The sequence below is a fragment of the Ixodes scapularis genome, unplaced genomic scaffold, assembly GCF_016920785.2.
Source record: "Ixodes scapularis isolate PalLabHiFi unplaced genomic scaffold, ASM1692078v2 ptg001131l_1___fragment_1__unscaffolded, whole genome shotgun sequence".
NCBI lineage: Eukaryota > Metazoa > Arthropoda > Arachnida > Ixodida > Ixodidae > Ixodes > Ixodes scapularis.
In genome coordinates this window covers 345758-369931 of record NW_024610102.1, presented here as the reverse complement: position 1 = coordinate 369931, position 24174 = coordinate 345758, and the positions used below count along the sequence as shown (strand labels likewise).

Sequence of the window (24174 nt, the reverse complement as noted above, 5' to 3'; positions counted from 1 at the left end):
TTGTCAGATAACTGCGCAATAGTTCAAGTGAAATGCCTCTAATTCCGTAGTGTGGCAGTTTATCAAAGAGAATATTATGCTTGATAGAGTCAAAAGCTTTATTGAAATCTACGAAGATGCCTATAGTGTAGGATTGATTTTCTATATTGCTGATAAGTTTTCCTCGGAACGTTAAGTAAAGCTGACTCAGTGGATTTACCTCTCTGAAATCCATATTGGTTTGCAGAAATTAGTCGGTATTTATGAAGATGATTAATTATTCTAGATGTCTACAAAAAGCTCTGTAGGGTTGTGTGGAGGCCCTCTTGCAGCACAGATGTGAATTTGTCCTCACCGTCTCTGGAAAAGACGACCATAACACAGAATGAACGTCCCTCGGAGACAAAAGGCAGACTTTTGGTATCCCGCAGTAACCATGCCTGCGTTCAAATTTTGGCCGTCAAGGGAAAAGGGACGTAGCTTGAGGGTTCAAACTGCTCAGATAGCAACCTAGAAGGTTACGCATGCTTCAGTCGAGCTCATCCTGCACCAGAAAAAGCACAAGGGGGGAATATAGGAGTGTGGGAGCGGTTGTACTGTGGCGGCATGTCTAGAAAAAGCTCAAAAGTGATTTGTGGAGTCCCTCTTGCGGCGCAGACCTGTATTTGTCCTCACCGTCTCTGGGAAAGACCACCCTAACAAAAGAATGGACGTGAAACTGAGGCAAAGGGCGTAGTTTTGCTTCGAGGTAGAAACAGCGCCTGCGTTCAGATGTTGGCCGTCAAGTGAAAACGGACTTAGCTTGAGGGTTCAAACTGAACAGGTAGCAAGCTAGAAGGTTACTCATGCTTCAGTCGAGCTCATCTTGCACCAGAAAAAGCACAAGGGGGGAAAATAAAGAGTGTGGGGCCAGTTTTACTCTAGGGGCATGTATACAAAAAGCTCTGCAGGAACAAACCTTTTCCCGAGGTGGACAGCAGGGGCCTGAAGACATAAATAAAAAAGAAGTGACACATTTAACGAGTCTTCACTGCGCCAGAAAAACAAGAATCAGCTCATTTCTTTTTGAGACCTCAGACTTTATTTAGGCCAAGAATACAATTTTTCAGACGAGCTGTCTCAATGTAAAAACACACTTCCTTATTAGTACCCTTTTGACACACAAACAGTCCTACCTGGTGCGAGACCCTTCACCAACAATTTGATAGTTGTACGTACCTATAATGGTTTTCTAATTACGAGCGAGCGGCAGCTCTTTGAAGTCTTGCTCGCGCTCTGGTGAGCCTTCAAACGACTAGCCGCTCCGCCGAGCGCGCGCCGCACGAGATGAATGAATTAAAATAATCTCGCGCGCATAGCGAACGTTCCTTTTACCCGAGGGAGCGCTTCAGAACAAAAAAGCAAATTGTGGTAGCAAATGATGAAGCGGTGAGCAATATCGAACACGAAAATGACTGCTTTCGTGCGGGAAGTCGCATCAGTGCTCCTACAGTAACCTATCGACTCGATCAGAGGCAAACTACAGTCGTCGGGTCTTCTACGAAACGCCTGCTCACGTTTGACACCAACATCGCGTCTCGGAAACGAAAATTCAGCCTCGGAGGTCCGAACACAGGTTCGGAAATTAGAATTGGCCGCCATGACCATGCCCACGGTAAAAGCGTCGTAGCTTCGCGAAAGCTTTTATTTCACACGTTCAAAGTGGTGTCCATAGAGTCTAGAAAGAACAAGGAACACAACGGTGCTAGCGGCGATGAGATACGACCAGTATTAATGAAGGAAGTGTCTATTCTGCCGGCAGCCGGCAGAATAACCGGCGGGGGAAAAAGTGCCGGCAGTAGTCGCCTATTGGGTCTCGTATAAAACGGATTGTAAACACGCCTATTCCGAGCTGTGGATTAGCTCAGTGGGTAAGATGTGCGCTTCGTACACAGCAGGATCTTAGTTCAATCCCCCGAGAAAATTTGTTTTTTTTTTTTTCTTCGGACTTTTGTTTTTTGTTGAGGTATTAGGCGATATTTACGGCATCCCTCTTTTAGAATTAACACTACAAAAAAAACGCGCAAAAAAAAAAAAAAAAAAAAAAAAACAGAAAAAAACACCAGAAATCAGCCGAGTTCTCCGAGCGGTTTTAATAGGTCGATAAAACAACTTTTGCGTTTGCTATCTCGAAGAAATTTGACACACAAACAGTCCTACCTGGTGCGAGACCCTTCCCCAACAATTTGATAGTTGTACGTACCTATAATGGTTTTTTAATTACGAGCGAGCGGCAGCTCTTTGAAGTCTTGCTCGCGCTCTGGTGAGCCTTCAAACGACCAGCCGCTCCGCCGAGCGCGCGCCGCACGAGATGAATGAATTAAAATAATCTCGCGCGCATAGCGAACGTTCCTTTTACCCGAGGGAGCGCTTCAGAACAAAAAAGCAAATTGTGGTAGCAAATGATGAAGCGGTGAGCAATATCGAACCTGAAAATGACTGCTTTCGTGCGGGAAGTCGCATCAGTGCTCGCACAGTAAACCATCGACTCGATCAGAGGCAAACTACAGTCGTCGGGTCTTCTACGGAACGCGTGCTCACGTTTGACACCAACATCGCGTCTCGGAAACGAAAATTCAGCCTCGGAGGTCCGAACACAGGCTCGGAAATTAGAATTGGCCGCCATGACCATGCCCACGGCAAAAGCGTCGTAGCATCGCGAAACCTTTTATTACACACGTTCAAAGTGGTGTCCGTAGAGTCTAGAAAGACCAAGGAACACATCGGTGCTAGCGGTGACGAGATACGACCAGTATTAATGAAGCGAGATCGAAGAAAGGATCGGTGCCTAAAGTGAGGAAAGCGAATGGCTGGCTTCGATGTGAAAACTTTCAAACGCCGTTTATTTCGCGAAACTCGCATCACACAAGAAAAGAAATCGGTCTCTGTCCAGTCCAGGGGCGGCTGGGAACAAGTGTCCCCCATTTGATATCGTAAATTCAAGGTCGTAATATAGATTTCAGAAATTCAATATTTTCAATGGTAAAACAAAAGGCACCAGGTGGCGGGATTTACCGACCGGTCGGAATCGCTCAGCCGCACTCATGGATCCATTCATTCGAAACGGGTCATCTATCTATTCATTCATAAAAAATGTAATTCCTGGCCGTGTTTTAAAATTAACGAAATCATACTGCGAGGTAAAGCTTCTGTACACCTGGCGTTTTGAAACCTGCCTGCGTCCAGCGTTCTTTCATTTCTGCTGTCACGTGACACGATCCGCCCGAGTAACTCGGGTTTGTTAGGGTGAGATTTGAAACACAGCCCTGGTTTAATAAAACCAAACTTAGAATTACGGGAATCGTCTTATTTTTCAAAACGACGTCGTCGAGACACGTGTTCCACAACAAGTTTAAATTATTTAGGTGAAGTATTTAGAATTTTACCGCCCATTCGTGGTTCTCGTTTGGTTTTTGCAAAAAAAGCAAATGGCTGCCGCGTGTTTTGCTCGCAACCGGAGGTGATTCAATCGCACGAAGCTCGGAAAGTAGGCTAGCTAGGACATTTATTTTAACCAGGGAGTAAGATTATGTTCCGAGGAACATTCGAGGCGCGTCTCATCGATGTAGGTATTCTAAAAAGAAAGTTATCAACAGAAGTTTACGTGAAAGTAAGGCTTTCACTGTACGATGTTTTGATTTCACCTATGCTCGTATAAAGAAAACTACGATAGCTAGAAAGTTCTAATTCGCAGCGAATGATCGCGCTCTGAATTTAGACGCACGGTTAAAATTTCATCGCTCCAGCTAGTCTAGAACTCGTTATATTCGCGAACACAGGTTTTGGGACTCTGCTCGGAAATTAACAAGCCCGACCAAGTTCAATCGTTCGCCCGTGGATATTCAAGACCGCTGGAGTGCATTCATCGATTGTGGTCGTGAAAACAACATCATAGGAACATGTGTGTGCAGTGAAACCGTGTCAGCTCATCTCAATCGAGACTCATCGATCAACAGGGAGGGTGTCCCGAGCACAAGTGGATGGATATACTTCAAAGAGCTGCCGCTCGCTCGGAATTAGAAAACCATTAAGCTATCCAATTGTCGGGAAAGGGTGTCGCACCAGGTAGGAGTGTTTGTGTGTCAAATTTCTTCGAGATAGCAAACGCAAAAGTTGTTTTATCGACCTAATAAAACCGCTCGGAGAACTCGGCTCATTTCTGGTGTTTTTTCTGTTTTTTTTTGTTGTTTTTTTTTAGTGAAAAAAGATGACTCTTCAGATTACCATTTCTTTTAGGTAATTGAGAAGTTGCATTAAAGAAACGGCCTGCACAGTAAATACAAATGGTTCTATTGCGATTATTTCATAACTGAACCAGAAAAGCACATTAATGTTGGCCTAATAAGAGAGTCGGCTGTTTTTTATGTACTGCTCATGTCTAGGAAACTAAGAGTGCTAGAGCGACGATTCATTTTTGATACGAGTGCTTGCTTTCCTCCTGTAATGAACGAGCCCAGGTTGGTTAACACAGCTGGTGTCAAAGTTTATGTACGAACGCAAAAGCTGAAGGTAGTCCTGATTTTTCGAGCCTTTGAACAGTGGCGTGGGGTTTTGTAGTGTCTGAGAATAAAGAGGCACTGCAGACAAGAAGACTGTGTCCTCGGTGTTGCTTGCCCAGCCCCGTAAGATGTGGAGACACACTTCATTGAAAACCTACGTGATTTACTGAGACAGGGGTTTCTGCAGAACCCCGTAGGGGGCTGTGCAGAGAATACAGGTCGACATCAAGCCTTCAGAACTCACAGGTACCATTCGACAAGAATGCTGTAGCTGGACTTGAAACAAGCCGACGTGGGAAAGTACAGAAGCCGAGAAAACAAATGTGTCGGCCAAGCCGTAGCAAGGACGTCTCAGCACGACTGCGGACAGCGTTATCCTGGCTGTGCAAAGTGGACGTCCCTCGGAGACAAAAGGCAGACTTTTGGTATTCCGCAGTAACCATGCCTGCGTTCAAATTTTGGCCGTCAAGGGAAAAGGGACGTAGCTTGAGGGTTCCAACTGAACAGGTAGCAAGCTGGAAGGTTACTCGTGCTTCAGTTTAGCTCATCTTGCGCCAGAAAGTGCACAAGGGGACAAAATAGAAAGTGTCGGGCCAGTTGTACTGTAGGGGCATGTTTGTTTGTTTGTTTGTTTATTGGAACTTTTGACAATACAGGATTGTCATGGTGCTGAGGCAAAAGGTGACAGTAAGTCACCTGACCAGGCCCCTAGCACCAGACTACACTTGCAGCAGATGCAGCAGATGCAGCAGGCAGACTAGTGGTAGAGTGCTATAGTTAACCATAAACAAAAACAAAAAATACACAGTAACTAGATCACTACACTACATACGCTCTTGCAATGAAAAATAAATAATTCGCAACATGCAACAAAAATATATGAACTACATTACTACAATTACATCTGTACACATAATTTAGAAGACCACAGTATTATGCGGAAAGTAAAAAATATGTTTTTGATTTTTTTCTGAAAGTCAAGAGGTTTGAATTATGATCGATTATATCGATCAAGCCAGGGTGGAGGTTGAGAAGATTGGGAATCTGCCAAGATAGTAATTGCGTACCGTAATTTGTTCTGGTTCTGATTTTTATAAAGTTTGTATTTCTAAAATTGTAGTGTGTATCAGTATTCGTATATGTAGAAAGGAATAATTCACGGTGAGTTTTAACTTGGGAGAATATAACCTCAGACAATCGTTGATTATACAGTGCCTCAATATTCAGGATACGATGTTTCTCAAAGTATTGGAATGTATGATCGCGGCTTGATAGGTTTTCAATAAATCGTATACTTTTTTTCTGCATTAAGTGCAAACTAGTCATATTACATTTAGATGTAACCCCCCAGACAAGTAAACAATAGTGCAGTCGAGAATGAACAGTAGTGAAATAGAGCTGACGTTTTAGCCACATTGGTAATAAGGCACGAAATCTATTCAGCATGCCAATAGACTGTGCGATGTCACGCTTCACAAAATTCACATGACATGTCCAGCGAAGGTTTTCATGAAAATGTATGCCTAAGAATTTGTATTCGGTAACCCTTTCTAGTGACCGTGACTGGAATACAATTTCGGTAGTAAGGTTAACTGGTCTGTTAATTGAGGAAAAAACAATATATTTTGTTTTGTCAACATTTAGAAGCAGCTGATTCGCATCAAGCCACTTCGATAAGTTTTTGAGCCATGCGTTTGTGACAGGAATAAGAGATGATAGGTCCCTGGATGAAAAAAAAACACTCGTGTCATCGGCGTAAAGTACTATGTCTGGCGTATGGGGGATAGCAACAATGTCATTGATATAAAGAAGGAATAGTATAGGTCCTAATATTGATCCTTGCGGAACACCAAATTTTATATGTTCAGTGTCCGATTCTATACTATTAGCTACCACAAACTGGCTACGATTTGTCAGATAACTGCGCAATAGTTCAAGTGAAATGCCTCTAATTCCGTAGTGTGGCAGTTTATCAAAGAGAATATTATGCTTGATAGAGTCAAAAGCTTTATTGAAATCTACGAAGATGCCTATAGTGTAGGATTGATTTTCTATATTGCTGATAAGTTTTCCTCGGAACGTTAAGTAAAGCTGACTCAGTGGATTTACCTCTCTGAAATCCATATTGGTTTGCAGAAATTAGTCGGTATTTATGAAGATGATTAATTATTCTAGATGTCTACAAAAAGCTCTGTAGGGTTGTGTGGAGGCCCTCTTGCAGCACAGATATGAATTTGTCCTCACCGTCTCTGGAAAAGACGACCATAACACAGAATGAACGTCCCTCGGAGACAAAAGGCAGACTTTTGGTATCCCGCAGTAACCATGCCTGCGTTCAAATTTTGGCCGTCAAGGGAAAAGGGACGTAGCTTGAGGGTTCAAACTGCTCAGATAGCAACCTAGAAGGTTACGCATGCTTCAGTCGAGCTCATCCTGCACCAGAAAAAGCACAAGGGATATAGGAGTGTGGGAGCGGTTGTACTGTGGCGGCATGTCTAGAAAAAGCTCAAAAGTGATTTGTGGAGTCCCTCTTGCGGCGCAGACCTGTATTTGTCCTCACCGTCTCTGGGAAAGACCACCCTAACAAAAGAATGGACGTGAAACTGAGGCAAAGGGCGTAGTTTTGCTTCGAGGTAGAAACAGCGCCTGCGTTCAGATGTTGGCCGTCAAGTGAAAACGGACTTAGCTTGAGGGTTCAAACTGAACAGGTAGCAAGCTAGAAGGTTACTCATGCTTCAGTCGAGCTCATCTTGCACCAGAAAAAGCACAAGGGGGGAAAATAAAGAGTGTGGGGCCAGTTGTACTCTAGGGGCATGTATACAAAAAGCTCTGCAGGAACAAACCTTTTCCCGAGGTGGACAGCAGGGGCCTGAAGACATAAATAAAAAAGAAGTGACACATTTAACGAGTCTTCACTGCGCCAGAAAAACAAGAATCAGCTCATTTCTTTTTGAGACCTCAGACTTTATTTAGGCCAAGAATACAATTTTTCAGACGAGCTGTCTCAATGTAAAAACACACTTCCTTATTAGTACCCTTTTGACACACAAACAGTCCTACCTGGTGCGAGACCCTTCACCAACAATTTGATAGTTGTACGTACCTATAATGGTTTTCTAATTACGAGCGAGCGGCAGCTCTTTGAAGTCTTGCTCGCGCTCTGGTGAGCCTTCAAACGACTAGCCGCTCCGCCGAGCGGGCGCCGCACGAGATGAATGAATTAAAATAATCTCGCGCGCATAGCGAACGTTCCTTTTACCCGAGGGAGCGCTTCAGAACAAAAAAGCAAATTGTGGTAGCAAATGATGAAGCGGTGAGCAATATCGAACACGAAAATGACTGCTTTCGTGCGGGAAGTCGCATCAGTGCTCCTACAGTAACCTATCGACTCGATCAGAGGCAAACTACAGTCGTCGGGTCTTCTACGAAACGCCTGCTCACGTTTGACACCAACATCGCGTCTCGGAAACGAAAATTCAGCCTCGGAGGTCCGAACACAGGTTCGGAAATTAGAATTGGCCGCCATGACCATGCCCACGGTAAAAGCGTCGTAGCTTCGCGAAAGCTTTTATTTCACACGTTCAAAGTGGTGTCCATAGAGTCTAGAAAGAACAAGGAACACATCGGTGCTAGCGGCGATGAGATACGACCAGTATTAATGAAGGAAGTGTCTATTCTGCCGGCAGCCGGCAGAATAACCGGCGGGGGAAAAAGTGCCGGCAGTAGTCGCCTATTGGGTCTCGTATAAAACGGATTGTAAACACCCTATTCCGAGCTGTGGATTAGCTCAGTGGGTAAGATGTGCGCTTCGTACACAGCAGGATCTTAGTTCAATCCCCCGAGAAAATTTGTTTTTTTTTTTTTCTTCGGACTTTTGTTTTTTGTTGAGGTATTAGGCGATATTTACGGCATCCCTCTTTTAGAATTAACACTACAAAAAGAACGCGCAAAAAAAAAAAAAAAAACAGAAAAAAACACCAGAAATCAGCCGAGTTCTCCGAGCGGTTTTAATAGGTCGATAAAACAACTTTTGCGTTTGCTATCTCGAAGAAATTTGACACACAAACAGTCCTACCTGGTGCGAGACCCTTCCCCAACAATTTGATAGTTGTACGTACCTATAATGGTTTTCTAATTACGAGCGAGCGGCAGCTCTTTGAAGTCTTGCTCGCGCTCTGGTGAGCCTTCAAACGACCAGCCGCTCCGCCGAGCGCGCGCCGCACGAGATGAATGAATTAAAATAATCTCGCGCGCATAGCGAACGTTCCTTTTACCCGAGGGAGCGCTTCAGAACAAAAAAGCAAATTGTGGTAGCAAATGATGAAGCGGTGAGCAATATCGAACCTGAAAATGACTGCTTTCGTGCGGGAAGTCGCATCAGTGCTCGCACAGTAAACCATCGACTCGATCAGAGGCAAACTACAGTCGTCGGGTCTTCTACGGAACGCGTGCTCACGTTTGACACCAACATCGCGTCTCGGAAACGAAAATTCAGCCTCGGAGGTCCGAACACAGGCTCGGAAATTAGAATTGGCCGCCATGACCATGCCCACGGCAAAAGCGTCGTAGCATCGCGAAACCTTTTATTACACACGTTCAAAGTGGTGTCCGTAGAGTCTAGAAAGACCAAGGAACACATCGGTGCTAGCGGTGACGAGATACGACCAGTATTAATGAAGCGAGATCGAAGAAAGGATCGGTGCCTAAAGTGAGGAAAGCGAATGGCTGGCTTCGATGTGAAAACTTTCAAACGCCGTTTATTTCGCGAAACTCGCATCACACAAGAAAAGAAATCGGTCTCTGTCCAGTCCAGGGGCGGCTGGGAACAAGTGTCCCCCATTTGATATCGTAAATTCAAGGTCGTAATATAGATTTCAGAAATTCAATATTTTCAATGGTAAAACAAAAGGCACCAGGTGGCGGGATTTACCGACCGGTCGGAATCGCTCAGCCGCACTCATGGATCCATTCATTCGAAACGGGTCATCTATCTATTCATTCATAAAAAATGTAATTCCTGGCCGTGTTTTAAAATTAACGAAATCATACTGCGAGGTAAAGCTTCTGTACACCTGGCGTTTTGAAACCTGCCTGCGTCCAGCGTTCTTTCATTTCTGCTGTCACGTGACACGATCCGCCCGAGTAACTCGGGTTTTGTTAGGGTGAGATTTGAAACACAGCCCTGGTTTAATAAAACCAAACTTAGAATTACGGGAATCGTCTTATTTTTCAAAACGACGTCGTCGAGACACGTGTTCCACAACAAGTTTAAATTATTTAGGTGAAGTATTTAGAATTTTACCGCCCATTCGTGGTTCTCGTTTGGTTTTTGCAAAAAAAGCAAATGGCTGCCGCGTGTTTTGCTCGCAACCGGAGGTGATTCAATCGCACGAAGCTCGGAAAGTAGGCTAGCTAGGACATTTATTTTAACCAGGGAGTAAGATTATGTTCCGAGGAACATTCGAGGCGCGTCTCATCGATGTAGGTATTCTAAAAAGAAAGTTATCAACAGAAGTTTACGTGAAAGTAAGGCTTTCACTGTACGATGTTTTGATTTCACCTATGCTCGTATAAAGAAAACTACGATAGCTAGAAAGTTCTAATTCGCAGCGAATGATCGCGCTCTGAATTTAGACGCACGGTTAAAATTTCATCGCTCCAGCTAGTCTAGAACTCGTTATATTCGCGAAAACAGGTTTTGGGACTCTGCTCGGAAATTAACAAGCCCGACCAAGTTCAATCGTTCGCCCGTGGATATTCAAGACCGCTGGAGTGCATTCATTGATTGTGGTCGTGAAAACAACATCATAGGAACATGTGTGTGCAGTGAAACCGTGTCAGCTCATCTCAATCGAGACTCATCGATCAACAGGGAGGGTGTCCCGAGCACAAGTGGATGGATATACTTCAAAGAGCTGCCGCTCGCTCGGAATTAGAAAACCATTAAGCTATCCAATTGTCGGGAAAGGGTGTCGCACCAGGTAGGAGTGTTTGTGTGTCAAATTTCTTCGAGATAGCAAACGCAAAAGTTGTTTTATCGACCTAATAAAACCGCTCGGAGAACTCGGCTCATTTCTGGTGTTTTTTCTGTTTTTTTTTGTTGTTTTTTTTTAGTGAAAAAAGATGACTCTTCAGATTACCATTTCTTTTAGGTAATTGAGAAGTTGCATTAAAGAAACGGCCTGCACAGTAAATACAAATGGTTCTATTGCGATTATTTCATAATTGAACCAGAAAAGCACATTAATTTTGGCATGTTTTTTTTTTTTTTTTTAATATTTATCAATACTGCCAGCCCAATATAGGGCCAAGGCAGGAGTGGGGTGATACAGTGTCACACATGCACATTATAAACACAACAGTTCTAAACAAAAAGCAATCTTAGCACCGAAAATTAATATCACTTAGTCAAAGAAGAGAAACAATACAGTAACCAAATGTAATACTAGTAATAACAATAACAGTATAGCAGTAAATGTAACAGCAGTAATAAAAAATAAAGACAGTAAAATAATTTCATAAGAGCAATAAAAGCAATCTCGGCACTGAAAAATATTATCTACGGCTTTTTCGAAAGAACAGAGTGAATCAATATCGACAACATCCCCGGGAAGGCTGTTCCACAAATCAATTGTATGCACAAAAAAAGATTGTTTATAGCTATTTATTCGAGCTTTAATAGGGGCTACGGTCTTTGAGTGATGCAAGCGTTCCGAGTAAAAACTTTTTGGTTTTAAGTAAACGGAGCCATCAATTTTTATTGAAAATCTGAAAGAACAGCTTCAACCGTTGGCTCTCTCTTCTGTTTGACAGAGGGCTTATATTGGCTCTCCTTTTAAGTTCGGTCACAGACGTAGTTCGTCTGAAATCTGAAAAAACTATACGCACAGCTAGCGACTGAATATCTTCGAGTTCTCTGACCAGAGAGCTCTGCCATGGGCTCCACACTGCAGACGCGTATTCTAACACAGGTCTAGTAATTGTCTTATACGCAAGAATTTTAACGGAAGGGGGAGTTTTACCCAGCGTTCTCTTCAGGTACCACAATTTGTTAGTTGCCCGCTTTTTAACATACTCCACATGCCTTTTCCACCCGAGGTCAGAAGACAAAATCACTCCTAAATATTTGTAACTATCCACTTCAGTCAATACTACGCCAGCAACCTCATAGCTAAAGTTTAAGACAGTTCTTTTTGTTGTTATGTGCATGTACTGAGTTTTGCTAATATTAATCTTCATGTTATTTTCACGACACCAAGACGCAATGTTAGCCAGTGCTTTACTCACTTTTATCTGGTCTTGTATTTCAACAACGGGACTGCAAATGACGCAGTCGTCGGCAAACATTCTTAGCTTAATTGGGACATCTTCATTGGATGGGAACAAACTGTTAACGTAAGTTAAAAAAAGTAGGGGCCCTAAGACAGAACCTTGGGGCACCCCAGAATGAACATCTAACAGCCCTGAGTAAGTACCATTTATATCCACAAATTGTTGACGGTTTGAAAGATATGCATTGATCCACTTAGTCAAAGAAAAGGGAACTCCGAGATCTATTAATGTCTTAATCAGTCTGCGGTGAGGTACCCGGTCGAATGCCTTCGACAGGTCGATGAAAACTGCATCAACCTGCGTACGGTTGTTAACGTAAGTGGCTAATTCATGGTAAAATTCAATCAACTGGGTTACCGTTGACAGGCCCCTGCGGAAACCATGTTGGTTGGGGTTTAGAACATTATGCATTTCTAAGAAAGAAACGAGTTTCTAAGAAAGAAACGAAACAAGGGCGTGGGGTTTTGTAGTGTCTGAGAAAAAAGAGGCACTGCAGACAAGAAGACTGTGTCCTCGGTGTTGCTTGCCCACCCCCGTAAGATGTGGAGACACACTTCATTGAAAACCTACGTGATTTACTAAGACAGGGCTTTCTGCAGAACCCCGTAGGGGGCTGTGCAGAGAATACAGGTCGACATCAAGCCTTCAGAATTCACAGGTACCATTCGACAAGAATGCTGTAGCTGGACCTGAAACAAGCCGACGTGGGAAAGTACGGAAGCCGAGAAAACAAATGTGTCGGCCAAGCCGCAGCAAGGACGTCCCAGCACGACTGCGGACAGCGTTAACCTGGCTGTGCAAAGTGACCACCGTAACGCAGACTGGACGTCCCTCGGAGACAAATGGCAGACTTTTGCTTTCAGACAGAAACAACGCCTGCGTTCAAATTTTGGCCGTCAAGGGAAAAGGGACGTAGCTTGAGGGTTCAAACTGAACAGGTAGCAAGCTAGAAGGTTACTCGTGCTTCAGTTTAGCTCATCTTGCGCCAGAAAGTGCAGAAGGGGACAAAATAGAAAGTGCGGGGCCAGTTGTACTGTAGGGGCATGTCTACAAAAAGCTCCGTAGGGTTGTGTGGAGGCCCTCTTGCAGCACAGATGTGTATTTGTCCTCACCGTCTCTGGAAAAGACGACCATAACACAGAAGGAACGTCCCTCGGAGACAAAAGGCAGACTTTTTGTATTCCGCAGTAACCATGCCTGCGTTCAAATTTTGTCCGTCAAGGGAAAAGGGACGTAGCTTGAGGGTTCAAACTGAACAGATAGCAACCTAGAAGGTTACTCGTGCTTCACTTTAGCTCATCTTGCGCCAGAAAGTGCAGAAGGGGACAAAATAGAAAGTGTCGGGCCAGTTGTACTGTAGGGGCATGTCTGCAAAAAGCTCTGTAGGGTTGTGTGGAGGCCCTCTTGCAGCACATATGTGTATTTGTCCCTTCCCCAACAATTTGATAGTTGTACGTACCTATAATGGTTTTCTAATTACGAGCGAGCGGCAGCTCTTTGAAGTCTTGCTCGCGCTCTGGTGAGCCTTCAAACGACTAGCGGCTCCGCCGAGCGCGCGCCGCACGAGATGAATGAATTAAAATAATCTCGCGCGCATAGCGAACGTTCCTTTTACCCGAGGGAGCGCTTCAGAACAAAAAAGCAAATTGTGGTAGCAAATGGTGAAGCGGTGAGCAATATCGAACCTGAAAATGACTGCTTTCGTGCGGGAAGTCGCATCAGTGCTCGTAGATTAAACTATCGACTCGATCCGAGGCAAACTACAGTCGTCGGGTCTTCTACGGAACGCGTGCTCACGTTTGACACCAACATCGCGGCTCGGAAACGAAAATTCAGTCTCGGAGGTCCGAACACATGTTCGGAAAGTACAATTGGCCGCCATGACCATGCCCACGGCAAGAGCGTCGTAGCATCGCGAAACCTTTTATTACACACGTTCAAAGTGGTGTCCGTAGAGTCTAGAAAGACCAAGGAACACATCGGTGCTAGCGGTGACGAGATACGACGAGTATTAAATAAGCGAGATCGAAGAAAGGATCGGTGCCTAAAGTGAGGAATGCGAATGGCTGGCTTCGATCCGAAAACTTTCAAACGTCGTTTATTTCGCGAAACTTGAGATGAGCTGACACGGTTTCACTGCACACACACTTTCATATGATGTTGTTTTCACGACCACAATCGATGAATGCACTCCAGCGGTCTTGAATATTCACGGGTGAACGATTGAACTTGGTCGGGGTTTTTAATCTCCAAGCAGATTCCCAAAAACCTGTTTTCGCGAGTATAACGAGTTCTAGACGAGCTGGAGCGATGAAAATTTAACAGTGCGTCTAAATTCAGAGCGCGATCATTCGCTGCGAATTAGAACCTTCTAACTATCGTAGTTTTCTTTATACGAGCATATGCCAAATCACAACACCACAGAATGAAGCCTTACACGTAAACTTTTTATTCGTAACTTTCTTATTAGATTAGCTACATCGATGAGACGCGCCTAGAATGTTCCTCGGAACATCCCACTCGCCTGGTTAAAATAAATGACCCAGCTAGCACTTGTGGATTGATATACTTGAATACAAAGTACAGAGATACAAAAAAAGAAGAGAAAACGCAAGTTCAAAGGCTGTATAGATAATACAACGCCGCTGACAGCGTCTTGCAATAAGCGCAACAGAGAACGTTAAAAGAATGCATGTGCTCGCTTTTGGGCGAGCACACACATAAAAAAACACATTTTTTTTTTTTCACGATTACCACAGGAAAAAGTCAAATTTCTGAATAATACTGATAAGGTACTTACTTTGTTTCCGCAGGTGTGCACAGCAGGGGCCTCTTTGTCCGTTTAACCTCAGATTGTTATATTATATTAAAAACGCAACACCAGGTAATCCGTAAAATGGGAGAGCGGAACAGGGGAAAATTGTAATGTAATAGCTCACAACAAAGTTGGGAGGAGTGGCAGTAGTGGGCAAGAGGAAAATTAAAACACCATGCAAAGAGTTGCACATGAAACAAACGCTCGATCGACTACAAAACATTGTCAGATATAAATCTGCGATGAGGTAGGCTGTTTCATTCTGTTATGGTTCTGGGAAAAGAGTATTTAAATGCATTTGTAAGCAGATCAAGACCCTATGGCGTCGGGAAGTATTTAAATTCTTTTTTTATATTTGGTTTCTATTCATTTACACTGCAGGCCATTTCCAATCCCCAAGCAGGGTGCGACGAGAAGGAACAAAAAAAAATAACAGTAAACCGACAAATCTGGTACACTGGAGATCACAAAAAGAAAGAAGAAAAAACACAAGTTCAAAGGCTATGTATAGATATAATAGAACGCCGCTCATAGCGTCTTGCAATAAGCTCAAACATAAGAAAGAAGAATTTATGTCCTCGCTCTTTTTTTTTTTTCACGATTACCACGGGAAAAAATCAAATCTCTGAACAAACTGATAAGGTACTTACTTCGTTTCCGCAGGTGTGCACAGCAGGGGCTTCGTCCTCACAAGCAAAATACAAAACAACAGATTTCTCCGTTTTAACCTCACGTTTTATTAGGCTTGATGTCAAACTTTATTAGGCCGACAATGCAAGTTTCCGGACGAGCTGTCTCGATGAAAGCACACTTGTTCCTATTCAGTGAATTCGCACGAGCTAACACGATTTCATAAAAACACTTTTTGCTTGGAGCAAGTTCTCAGTTGCCATTCAAGCGGTCTTGATTAAGCACAGGTCATCCGCAGCTGAAGGAGGTCACTTGAAACGGAGGGCCAGCCGTGCAACTCGCTCTTGCGCTGCACAAAAAGACAATCTTTAGCGCCCTACATTAAAGATGCACCGAACGTTCTTACGCCATACACATATCTTTTTTTCTTTTCTTCCGTGCGTCAGAGAGTGATGAAACGTTTGAGTTCGTAGAGGCCGGCTTCCTAGCTCCGCGCCGCCGCCAATTCCGTGTTTGATAAAAAAAAAACTGCTCCGACTTTACTCAACAAGATTAACAATTTAATCAAACGTTTCGTCTCCCATCCGGGAAACATCGTCAGTGAAACCTACAAGCAGGAATGAGGGGAAAAAAACTCGATTCCGTGTTTCGCGTGAAAAGAACAAAAGAATTCGTGCAAGAAGTCGGCTCCAACGGTCGCCCATGCACGCTGTGCGGGTTCAGACATTGCCTTCTTTGCTTTAGCTCACTTCTCTTCACCAACTTTCTTTCGCGGCACATTTTTCACGTACCGGGGTCCCCCTCGAAAGAAAGCCCACCAGGAAAACCTAAGTAATCAAAACTTGGCCAAGCAGTCATTGAGTTAGAGAGGGATTTTTATAGCAGCGTATGATTTAAACAAGAATGTCGACGCGTTTCAGTTTAGAAATATCTGCAGCGACGTGGGGACGGCAACACACGACGTCGCACGAAGCTCAAAAAGTAACTCCCGCCGCGCAAAAACGTGGTTTTGTTTCACAGCATGACGGCATGTTTGGCATCCGATACACTAGAGACGAGATTTTTGAGACGACGAGTACACGAAACGCGAGACGTCGGGAAAAATCATGCAAGACCAAATAGACGATTGATACAGGGTACTTTGTGTCGGGTGGCGTCTTGTGCGACCTAGCTTACACAATTACGGTTCTCAGTTTAGTTTCGTTATTGAAAGGCGACCAAAATTGCTTCTTTGGCGCAGATTAGCCATATTTCGGTGAAATGTAGCAGGATGTAGCAAGGTTAGCCCCTTGGTGCAGTTTGGCGCAATTATCACATCACTGGTATTCCATCATTTCGCGATGGAATACGCGCTTCAAAATACACTTTATATCTTTGCCGAGCATGGACCTATCAAAAAAAGAACTTGCATCAAACACGCATAGGTAATTCTTGCTCGCGCTCTGGTAAAGAGCCTTCAAAAAAACGACCAGCCGCTCCGCCTATGTGCGCCTATATCAATATAGTAGATCCCATTAAAAGCCTTCTTTGCCGACACTCGAAAAAGCGTGCAGAATCTCTCCGAGAACAACATTTCCATCTACCAACCGCCGAGCACAACATAATCTCCTCGCAAAACGCACGCGCTCACACAAACAACGACTTTGGGCAAAGAACAAGGAAATGAGCAAATACCTTCTCGAGTTACGGTAATCCGACCTTCTTCCGTTCTCGGCTCCTTCTGAAAGTGAGCCCGGGCCCAGACAGAACACGCACAGCAACAGCCAGGCGCCGTTGAGGCGAGGGTGACTCATCCTTGCTCCGACAAAAACATCACGTGACCTGGAGTGAGAAAACACACAGAACCCAAACCGAAACCCTGGATCATGATGATGATACCTTCTCCAAACCCCTAACGGTCAAAACCCGCGCAAAAATGTCGACGCACGTCGTAACGGTACCCAGGGTGCTATTACGTTCTGTGTCGACCTTTTTCAACTAGAGCCTAGAATTACAACTCTTTAATTAAAACCGACCGAATCTAAAAACAAAAATATCTATTGTACCCTTTGTTGAAATGACAACACTTTTCTTTTCTATTCCAGAAATCCTCTCTCTGCCGCTAGTCCCTACCTCAGTCGCCCAACTTCACAAACGGCCGCCCAAATCCACGTCTGTGTGTGCGCTTCGTTGCGAGTCAAGAGAAGAGGGTGCGCGGGCGAGCTGGTGAATGTTAACAACGTTGAAATAGCCCGAGACTGGGGTAGAGAAGAAGCTTGAAATAGTAGAAGGGACAGAAAATGTCTATTTTCTGTCCCTTCTACGATTTGATGCTTCTACCCCAGTCTCGGGTGATTTCAAAACGGCCGTGCCCCGTCTCAACGTGGACGCTTCCGTGAACGTGTGTGTGTGTGTGCACTTTCCTGGTGAACTTTGGATTACTCTGGACTTTGGATAACATCTGGACCGCTAGACACCATGCAAGGAAAGGTATTTGAGAATGCTTCTATCTCTCTCTCTCGTGGTTTGAATAGGAGTCCGGACTATAAAGCGCTCGGCCGCGCTTCGAAATCTCTTCTTCGCGTAACAAATATTGATTAAAAAAAAAAGTATTCGCTTCTAAAATTTCTCTTATTCCCAGCGTCATGTACACGCATTTCTTGCGTGGAACAACGAATGAATAACTGCTATGTGCGTTTAATTCGATCTAGAAATCCCGTCGCGCCCGTTTGTTTACTATCTGCCTTCCAGGTTAGACAACGTTCCTTCAAAAAATCCTAAAAAATCACCAATTCGTGCTAGAAGTGCGTGCCTCGGACGAGAGGTAGCGAACATTAAGAGCCTTAGTTTGCGATTAAATAAGCTTCTGCACGCGCCTAATTAATACTCAAAGTCGCGCTTTCCCACACGGCCAATGCATGAATTTCGCTCTAAACGTGCCTCCCCTGCTCCTTCAAAAAATCACAAAAAATCACCAATTCGTGCTACAAGTCCCTGCTTCGGGCGAGAGTTAGCGAACAATTAGCGCCTTATTTTACGATTAAATAAGCTTCTGCACGCGCCTAATTAATACTCAAAGTCGCGCTTTCCCACACGGCCAATGCATGAATTTCGCTCTAAACGTGCCTCCCCTGCTCCTTCAAAAAATCACAAAAAATCACCAATTCGTGCTACAAGTCCCTGCTTCGGGCGAGAGTTAGCGAACAATTAGCGCCTTATTTTACGATTAAATAAGCTTCTGCACGCGCCTAATTAATACTCAAAGTCGCGCTTTCCCACACGGCCAATGCATGAATTTCGCTCTAAACGTGCCTCCCCTGCTGCTTCAAAAAATCACAAAAAATCACCAATTCGTGCTACAAGTCCCTGCTTCGGGCGAGAGTTAGCGAACAATTAGCGCCTTATTTTACGATTAAATAAGCTTCTGCACGCGCCTAATTAATACTCAAAGTCGCGCTTTCCCACACGGCCAATGCATGAATTTCGCTCTAAACGTGCCTCCCCTGCTGCTTCAAAAAATCACAAAAAATCACCAATTCGTGCTACAAGTCCCTGCTTCGGGCGAGAGTTAGCGAACAATTAGCGCCTTATTTTATGATTAAATAAGCTTCAGTACGCGCCTAATTAATACTCAAAGTCGCGCTTTCCCACACGGCCAATGCATGAATTTCGCTCTAAACGTGCCTCCCCTGCTCCTTCAAAAAATCACAAAAAATCACCAATTTGCGCTACAAGTCCCTGCTTCGGGCGAGAGTTAGCGAACAATTAGCGCCTTATTTTACGATTAAATAAGCTTCTGCACGCGCCTAATTAATACTCAAAGTCGCGCTTTCCCACACGGCCAATGCATGAATTTCGCTCTAAACGTGCCTCCCCTGCTGCTTCAAAAAATCACAAAAAATCACCAATTCGTGCTACAAGTCCCTGCTTCGGGCGAGAGTTAGCGAACAATTAGCGCCTTATTTTACGATTAAATAAGCTTCTGCACGCGCATAATTAATACTCAAAGTCGCGCTTTCCCACACGGCCAATGCATGAATTTCGCTCTAAACGTGCCTCCCCTGCTGCTTCAAAAAATCACAAAAAATCACCAATTCGTGCTACAAGTCCCTGCTTCGGGCGAGAGTTAGCGAACAATTAGCGCCTTATTTTACGATTAAATAAGCTTCTGTACGCGCCTAATTAATACTCAAAGTCGCGCTTTCCCACACGGCCAATGCATGAATTTCGCTCTAAACGTGCCTCCCCTGCTGCTTCAAAAAATCACAAAAAACCACCAATTCGTGCTACAAGTCCCTGCTTCGGGCGAGAGTTAGCGAACAATTAGCGCCTTATTTTACGATTAAATAAGCTTCTGCACGCGCCTAATTAATACTCAAAGTCGCGCTTTCCCACACGGGCAATGCATGAATTTCGCTCTAAACGTGCCTCCCCTGCTCCTTCAAAAAATCACAAAAAATCACCAATTCGTGCTACAAGTCCCTGCTTCGGGCGAGAGTTAGCGAACAATTAGCGCCTTATTTTACGATTAAATAAGCTTCTGCACGCGCCTAATTAATACTCAAAGTCGCGCTTTCCCACACGGCCAATGCATGAATTTCGCTCTAAACGTGCCTCCCCTGCTGCTTCAAAAAATCACCAATTCGTGCTACAAGTCCCTGCTTCGGGCGAGAGTTAGCGAACAATTAGCGCCTTATTTTACGATTAAATAAGCTTCTGCACGCGCCTAATTAATACTCAAAGTCGCGCTTTCCCACACGGCCAATGCATGAATTTCGCTCTAAACGTGCCTCCCCTGCTCCTTCAAAAAATCACAAAAAATCACCAATTCGTGCTACAAGTCCCTGCTTCGGGCGAGAGGTAGGGAACAATTAGCGCCTTAGTTTGCGATTAAATAAGCTTCTGTACGCGCCTAATTAATACTCAAAGTCGCGCTTTCCCACACGGCCAATGCATGAATTTCGCTCTAAACGTGCCTCCCCTGCTGCTTCAAAAAATCACAAAAAATCACCAATTCGTGCTACAAGTCCCTGCTTCGGGCGAGAGTTAGCGAACAATTAGCGCCTTATTTTACGATTAAATAAGCTTCTGTACGCGCCTAATTAATACTCAAAGTCGCGCTTTCCCACACGGCCAATGCATGAATTTCGCTCTAAACGTGCCTCCCCTGCTCCTTCAAAAAATCACAAAAAATCACCAATTCGTGCTACAAGTCCCTGCTTCGGACGAGAGGTAGGGAACAATTAGCGCCTTAGTTTGCGATTAAATAAGCTTCTGTACGCGCCTAATTAATACTCAAGGGCGCGCTTTCCCTCACGGCCAAGCAGTCATTGAGTTAGAGAGGGATTTTTATAGCAGCGTATGATTTAAACAAGAGCAGGAATGTCGACGCGTTTCAGTTTAGAAAGCGCCATATCTGCAGCGACGTGGGGACGGCAACACACGACGTCGCACGGAGGAAAGAACAGTTGCAGAAAAAATATACTTCGTTTCTGGAGCAGCAGTGGGGAGCTATTATTTATTCGCATTTATAGACTGACACTTTGAGCACTTTCCGAAAGCTAAAGAAATTGTCCAATAGGCGTACAAATTATTTTGAATTTAAACGGAATTATTATTCTTTTTTTGCTGAAAAACCTAAACCACTTTCTTTTGGCAAATAATCGGAATAAAAAACTCGAATTAAAGGATAGTATAATGGACGTACACTTACCCCAATGTGTCGAACGAAAGGAGGCCCTTTGACGAACGCAGGAACCGTGAGGCGACGTTCGGGGTCCGAAGAAGAAGAAGACCGATTTCGGAACAAAGAACAAAGCAGGAGCTGGACACGGGTGACTACGCGACTGCTCCGAAGCACAACCGAAACCACACTGGGGCCGGCCTCTCGGAACAAAGGAAAGCGGAGGAGGATGAGCGAGGAGGAGAGAGAAAGAAACAAAGAGAAAGACAAAAGAACAAACGAGCAATTAGCGGGCCAAAGAAAGAAACCGGGGGGACAAACAAAGAGAAGGAAAAAAAAGTAACCGTTGCCACGGGTTACTAAGAAGCGTGTGCGCGCGCAACTTGGTAACGGCGGATGGATGGATAGATAAATACGGCTGAGCCCTTTGGATCCGGCGGTAGCTTACGCCACCTAGCCACAAAAACGTCGGGAAGGTGGATCGCGCTGCCTGGTGGAGGGCAGACACACCACTCGCCTCGGCTAGTGTGTCTGCCCTCCGCCAGGAGGCACTCAATTTTATTTTGAACTATTTATTAAGGGAAGCATTCTCGTTGATCTCCCTTCATTAATACTGGTCGTATCTCATCACCGCTGGCACCGATGTGTTCCTTGTTCTTTCTAGACTCTATGGACACCACTTTGAACGTGTGAAATAAAAGCTTTCGCGAAGCTACGACGCTTTCACCGTGGGCATGGTCATGGCGGCCAATTCTAATTTCCGAACCTGTGTTCGGCCCTCCGAGGCTGAATTTTCGTTTCCGAGACGCGATGTTGGTGTCAAACGTGAGCACGCGTTCCGTAGAAGACCCGACGACTGTAGTTTACCTCGGATCGAGTCGATGGATTACTGTACGGGCACTGACGCGACTTCCCGCACGAAAGCAGTCATTTTCGTGTTCGATATTGCTCACCGCTTCATCATTTGCTACCACAATTTGCTTTTTTGTTCTGAAGCGCTCCCTCGGGTAAAAGGAACGTTCGCTATGCGCGCGAGATTAATTTAATTCATTCATCTCGTGCGGCGCGCGCTCGGCGGAGCGGCTGGTCGTTTGAAGGCTCACCAGAGCGCGAGCAAGACCCGCGTCGAATACCGATATTTCATCCAACTGCTTCTTGATAGGTCTATGCTCGGCAAAGAAAGCTTTCACTATAAAGTGTATACTCTATAATTGAGCTCTAAAGCGCGTCCGCCGCGAAATGATGGAATACTGCCTCGGGAAAGGAGATGACAAGGTTCATTTTGAAATTGAGGTGTGCGATCAAACTATAATAGGGGGGAAAAAGGCATTCCACAATTCTGCGAGCCTGGCCTAAAAAATATATTTGGCGTGAGATCGTTTCGCGTATCTTTTTAAATGTAGGGCGCTAAAGATTGTTTTGTCTTTTGTGCAGCACGAGCATGTCGCACGGCTGGCCCTCCGTTTCAAGAAACCAATGGCCTCCTGACCCGAGTCTTCTTCAGCTGCGGATGACCGCTTCAATGGAAACACCGATTGTGACAACTCTCTGCGAGCAACATGTGTGTGAAATCGTGTTATCTAGCTCATAGGTTAAAAAAAAAAGAACACTATACGAACTGTGAGATTTTCATGGCAGGGTACTAATAAGGAAGTATGTTTTTACATTGAGACAGCTCGTCTGAAAAATTGTATTCTTGGCCTAATAAACTCTGAGGTCTCAAAAAGAAATGAGCTGATTCTTGTTTTTCTGGCGCAGTGAAGACTCGTTAAATGTGTCACTTCTTTTTTATTTATGTCTTCAGGCCCCTGCTGTCCACCTCGGGAAAAGGTTTGTTCCTGCAGAGCTTTTTGTAGACACGCCCCTACAGTACAACTGGCCTTTCTATTTTCTCCCCTTGTGCACTTTCAGGCACAAGATGAGCTCAGCTGAAGCATGAGTAACCTTCTAGCTTGCTACCTGTTCAGCTTCAACCCTCAAGCTACGTCCGTTTTCCCTTGACGGCCAAAATCTGAATGCAGGCGTTGTTTCTGCGCCAAACCAAAAGTGTGCCTTTGGTCTCCGAGGGACGTTCATTCTGTGTTATGGTCGTCTTTTCCAGAGACGGTGAGGACAAATACACATCTGTGCTGCAAGAGGGACTCCACACAACCCTACAGAGCTTTTTGTATACATGCCCCTAGAGTACAACTGGCCCCAACTTTTGCGTGTGCTGTCTCGAAGAAATTTGACACACAAACACTCCTACCTGGTGCGAGACCCTTCCCCAACAATTTGATAGTTGTACGAGCGAGCGGCAGCTCTTTGAAGTCTTGCTCGCGCTCTGGTCAGCCTTCAAACGACCAGCCGCTCCGCCGAGCGCGCGCCGCACGAGATGAATGAATTCAATTAATCTCGCGCGCATAGCGAACGTTCCTTTTAACCGAGGGAGCGCTTCAGAACAAAAAAGCAAAGTGTGGTAGCAAATGATGAAGCGGTGAGCAATATCGAAAAACGTTTAAAATTTCATCGCTCCAGCTCGTCTAGAACTCGTTATATTCGCGAAAACGGGTTTTGGGACTCTGCTCGGACATCACCGACCACAAACTTTTGCTCATAACTTTATTAGCTACATCGATGAGACGCGCATCGAATGTTCCTCGGAACATAATCACACTCCCCTGGTTAAAATAAATGTCCTAGCTAGCCTACGGTCTTCTTTTTCGCTGAAAAAAGAACTGGAAAAACAGCCGAAATCATTCCAGTACTGAGTGGTCTTATTAGGTCGAATAAACAAGTTTCGCGTGTGCTGTCTCGAAGAAATTTGACACACAAACACTGCTACCTGGTACGAGACCCTTCCCCAACAATTTGATAGTTGTACCTATAATTGTTTTCTAATTACGAGCGGGCGGCAGCTCTTTGAAGAATATCAATCCACTCGTGCTCGGGAGACCGTCCCTGTTGATCGAAAAGTCTCGATTGAGATGAGCTGACACGGTTTCACTGCACGCACATTTTCCTATGATGTTGTTTTCACGACCACAATCGATGAATGCACTCCAGCGGTCTTGAATATTCACGGGTGAACGATTGAACTTGGTCGGGGTTTTGAATCTTCAAGCAGAGTCCCCAAAACCTGTTTTCGCGAATATAACGAGTTCTAGACGAGCTGGAGCGATGAAAATTTAACCGTGCGTCTAAATTCAGAGCGCGATCATTCGCTGCGAATTAGAACC

The 24174-nt window shown here is 44.7% G+C and overlaps 2 long non-coding RNA genes across 4 annotated transcripts in view; one reads left to right on the top strand and one right to left on the bottom strand.

The window, feature by feature from the left end:
- The window catches only part of LOC121834394, a 169817-nt gene that overhangs the window by 38797 nt on the left and 106846 nt on the right, over nucleotides 1-24174 (top strand). For both annotated transcript variants that reach the window (XR_006077180.1, XR_006077179.1), the window contains one exon: nucleotides 17379-17763. This is a non-coding gene — a long non-coding RNA (uncharacterized LOC121834394). The remainder of the gene's footprint in view (nucleotides 1-17378; nucleotides 17764-24174) is intronic.
- Nucleotides 15519-21253, bottom strand: LOC121834391. 2 transcript variants are annotated; one of them, XR_006077173.1, is made up of 3 exons: nucleotides 20987-21253; nucleotides 16969-17115; nucleotides 15519-15643 (listed from the first exon to the last, which is right to left on the bottom strand). It is a non-coding gene; the product is annotated as an uncharacterized LOC121834391 (long non-coding RNA). The 2 variants fall into 2 exon arrangements; XR_006077172.1 differs by lacking the exon at nucleotides 20987-21253 and having other exon boundaries at nucleotides 16969-17384.